The 4,797-nt window shown below is 43.6% G+C and overlaps 1 non-coding gene across 1 annotated transcript; it reads right to left on the bottom strand.

Moving 5' to 3' along the window:
- Positions 1-1,249: 1,249 nt before the first annotated feature.
- trnak-uuu (transfer RNA lysine (anticodon UUU)) lies at positions 1,250-1,322 on the bottom strand. The gene has a single exon. It is a non-coding gene; the product is annotated as a tRNA-Lys (tRNA).
- Between the last annotated feature and the right edge of the window lie 3,475 nt (positions 1,323-4,797).

Here is a 4,797-nt window from a genome sequence, read left to right as displayed (position 1 = left end):
CTTTACCGCTTTTAGGTTTGGCTCATGATTGGCCGATTTCCCATCCTTCAGGCTCGGGGAAAGGGAGCTTTCTCGATATTTAAACTTTATGACACTAAAGAGAGCGCGATACGTCCAATCATCATTCTCCTGAGTTCAAGACAATAGGAACAAGCATTATGCGAATTGTGCTTCTAATTAACCCATTAAAAATAGGATTGGTGCTGCCGAATTTGCAATTTTTCTGCCCCAAATACGATATTGGTGTTGCTCTGATGATTGTCTGTAACAATGTCAGGAACAAGGGCAGGAGAAGCATCAACGGGCCTTCAGGACTGTCCCAATATGCGTCATCTTGTGTCTAAATGTCACCTTCCTGGACTGTTCTCATGTCCCTTTGTTCTGACAGGACACAGAGAAATATCCAGTTCTTTCTTAAATAGAATCAGCGCTGTTCCCCCGTGTCTAGAATTCAAAATCTACAAAAGCCGTTGAATGGAGAGATTTTGAAAGGTAAATAGATAAATGGACAGTCGCTGGGGACTGGAGCACTGGCTGTCAGAGTCTCAGAACAAGGCGTCGGCCATTATCACCGATACGAGGAAATGTTTTCATTCAAAGTCTAGTGAACCTTCTGAATTCGAGACAGGTGAGAACTGCGCATGCTCGCTGATTACAATCCAGACTGAGGTAGACATTCCCGGGTCTCCTGTCAGAACAAAAAGGACATGAGGAGAGTTTAAGAAGGTGATATTGACATAGGAGATGCAATATGACCATAATAAAATGTTGCAGCGGTCCTGGAGGACAGTAGGTGCTGCTCCTGCTCGTATTTCTGAAATTCTTACAGACACAGGTCAGAGCAACACGCAGGTTCCATTGACCTCGGAGCGGAAGGGGTGCAAAATTCCGATTTTTAATGGCTTAACCGGAATAGAATTTGCAAACCGCGGGATCCGATTTTTCTGTAATGTGTTAAAATGAAGAGTAGGCGGATGGAGATGTATTTGCTGTTAAAGTTATGAAGTGGGCAGAAACGTATTCGGTCGGTCCTGTAGTACAGAAAGTTCTAGTCCAAACAAGGCGCAGTGTTTAGAAAAAAAATCTCGCTGTAAATTTACAAGAAATTGGAGGACACATATTAATGACAGCCACACTTTGACAGCCTTCGGCCGACATTTTAAAGGAGATCTTATTCGTGTACTTTGAAGCTGTCAGGAACTCGAGAATGCGATACTTAAAGCTCAATCAATCAACTGATGTGAAGAGAGGCCGGAACAGTGACTTGAACACTGGACCCTCAGATTAAAAGTCTGATGCTCTACCGACTGAGCTATCCAGGCTCTACTCAAAAGCTGCTGAATCTTCTGAATTCTGGGTACGGGAGAACTGCGGATGCGCGCTGATTACATTCAAGTCAGTGAGGGCACTTCCCGAGGTTGAGTCAGAACAGAGGGATAGGAAGACTTACAAATCAGGTACAATTTAGACAGGGGATGATTCATTGAGGTATTGAATGTCGCAGCAGTCCTGAAGTCCAGGGGAGGCTACTGCTGCTATAACTTCTGATATGTTTTTAAAAACTCATCTGAGCAACAAGCGGGATGATGTTGAGCTCGGGTGGAAGTAGTGTAGATTCAGAAGCAGCTTTCCACTTGGTAATCGGTTAATAGGCCGGACAGTTAGCAAATCGCGGCCTCCTGTTGTCTCCAGTATGTTAAATTGAAGAGTAGGCTGACTGAGATATCCATAGTGTTGAAACGATTAAACATGGAGACGCTCTTTCAGTTTGATAAAATTTGGGGTCTCCCATTTCAGCACAGAGATGAGAAGGACTATTTTTCTCTCTCAGGGATGTGCAAACTTGGAACTTTCTGCCTCAGAAGGCGCTGGAAGCGGGGGTCACTGAACGTTTTTATAGCGGAGGGAGATAGATGACTGTATAAAAGCAAAACACTGCGGATGCCGAAATCGGAAACAAAAACACACAATGCTGGAAAAACTCAGCAGATCTAACAGCATCTGTCGGGAGAAAAACAGTTAATCTTTCGACTCCGGATAACTCTTCTCCAGAGTGGATACACTCTTGTTAGGAAGAGAATCAAATATTCCCGGGAAGATGGCAGTGTAGCTGAGATTGTGAAACTCAGAACTGAAGCAGATCAGAGTCATGATCGTATTGAATGGGGTAGTAGGCTCGAGGGGCCGAGTGGCCTACTTCTGTTCCTACTTCGTATGTCCTGAAGAATGGGAATACACAGGTCAATCAAAGGCCAAGTAACAATGCACTTCTATATGACAGAAAGGCTCGCTGGAAATAATCAACACGATTCTCAAAAAAAGCGATGAAAGCTATAAAGACTTGGCCAATATGAACGCTTGTTAATATATTCTGAAGCACATCGCAGCCTATTGCATTCAGACAGAAAGAAACTCGGCGTCAACCGCTTACACTGTTGCGATTCACACGTGCAGAATAATGGAGCTGAACGAATAAATCAGAAAGGGATTTGGACGCAGAACACTCAAATGTAAATTCGAATCCTCCAGAAACCGAGCAATCGTTTTGCTCGGGCACTGAGCTTCACTGTCTCTTGCAAGATATCACATCTTTCCCATATAATGCATTTCATTCCTAGAAATCCGCCCTTCACAGGCTATTTACAGCCGACACAGATCCACTCCCTTCCCATCAGAAATATTCTTTGTGTCCCCAATTCTCACTCTTACACATTGCCGTGTGATGTGGCAACTGCTCTACCACAATTTTCCGCTCTGGGGCCCCCAATATTTTGAAGATGAAGTTAATTGAGAGACCAAAAGTTCCAGAAAGGGCCACCCGGACGTTACAAATTATGCATTTAGGGCTGATAAAACGATTAAACAGAGAAAGTGCGATATCATTCACTTTGAAAGCAACTCGTTGTCACTGGAGCGAATACCTTACTTCAAATATTGGACGATTTACCATCTTCCCCCGAGTTTCCTGAACTCGTATCGATCACAGCACCCTTGGCTGTGGGATATCGATCTCAGGTCACACCGCCTCAACGTAGTTCAACATCGCCCCTTACACGTGCACATCAAGAAGTGAATTAGCGACATTCAGGCCCGGGGTCTGAAAGGCAAGTTAGAACCTGGTGTGTTGAGACCTCATTCGTGAAGGCTCTTAAACATCGAAAAGATAATTGTCTGGGGACACAGCCATACTCAGGAGGTTTAAACCCACCAACCTAGGATGAGTGTAAAGTTTGAAGATGAGCCAAGAAGTTACGGAATTTTGGAGTAGGTTCTATGCCTTTTTTATTCATTTATGGCTTGCGGGATTCACTGGCTGGACCAGCATTTGTTGCCCAACCCTAATTGCCCTTTGAGAAGGTGGTGGAGCTGCCTTGTTGAACCGATGTGGTCCCTGTGGTGTAGGCACACCCACAGTGATATCAGGATGCTCCCAGCGACAGTGAATGAATGTATCCAGCCGATATATTTCCAAGTCAGTATGGTGAGTCGCTTGGAGGGGAACTTCTCGGTGACGGTTTACCTATCTATCTGCTGCACTTGTCCTTCTAGCTGAAGGTGCTGTCGAATGAGCCTTCTGAATTTCTGCCAGTGCTTTAATTTATCGCGTTCCTAGCTTGTGAATGACAAGGGACTGAAAGGTCTCTCTCACTACAACTGCCACTCGACGTGAGTATTTCGTGCATTTTCCCTTTTCAATTCGATATTCCTTAGAGTTGACAAGCGGGACAGGTGATCTCATTGTAGCACATAACATTTCATAGGATTTGACAGGGTAGATTTTTTTAGGGTGTCCCCTATGCATGGGGATTATAACAGTATCAGTCTGCGTGATAGGAAAGGATGGAAAGGAGGGCGGGTGGCAGCATTGACTAAGGACAACATTGCAGTGATAGAGAGAAAGGGTGATCCACATGGGTCAAGGACAGAAAATACTTACCCAAATGTAAGGAATAAAAATGTACATTTACATTGTTCTGTGTTGTCTATAGGCCACCAACTAGTGGGAAGGATGTATGAAACAATTATGCGAGGAAATGATGGAGAAGATGAGTGAGGTTTATAAAGTAAGTGTAATCAGGGATGAAATTATCTTAAATATCGGCTGAGATAGTAAATTGCATAGAGATGCAACAAGTTCTTGTTTGTATTCGAGATAGTTCTCTTTTGTAAAATATTTCCAGTCCAATGACAAATAATGCAATTCTCAGCCAGGTTCTTGGGAATGAGGTGGGTCAAGTGGATCAAACATCATTAAGTGATCATTCAGAGGGCAAAGATCGAGGCCTCTTAAGGTTTAGGTTGGCTACGGAAAGAGACTAAGAGCAATCCAAAGTTTTGATCAAATCATTGGGGGAAAGCCAGATGAAATGAGGTAAGATGGTTCTGGTCCAGAAAAACAGAAACCAACAATTAACTAGCCATATGGTAACTCAACAATGATCTGCATTTAAAGCTGATATACTCCAAGTGCAATCAACGTACATTCCCACAAAGTGGGAAGGCAGATAAAATCAGCACAGATTTTCCGGGATGCGAAAGAGATAGAGATTGAGAGGAAGTGGAAAATGTGTGCTGTCAGCTGTCAGGTGGAAACTGTGACCAGGAATCGGGCTGAATATAAGGGGTTTAAATTGGAACTGAAAAGGTAAATACGAAAAACAAACAGAGGGTATGAAAACGGACTGGCAGCTAACACAAAATGGAACCCAAAGTCCCACTGTAGGTAAAATAACAAGAAACGGTTGGTTGAAGTAGAGTGGAGTCGATTTGGCGATTTGTACAAGGAAACAGTGCCAT

Source organism: Cetorhinus maximus, chromosome 35, assembly GCF_964194155.1.
Source record: "Cetorhinus maximus chromosome 35, sCetMax3.hap1.1, whole genome shotgun sequence".
Lineage (NCBI taxonomy): Eukaryota > Metazoa > Chordata > Chondrichthyes > Lamniformes > Cetorhinidae > Cetorhinus > Cetorhinus maximus.
Note: the sequence above shows the minus strand (reverse complement) of the source record. Positions and strands in the feature narration are given on the sequence as shown.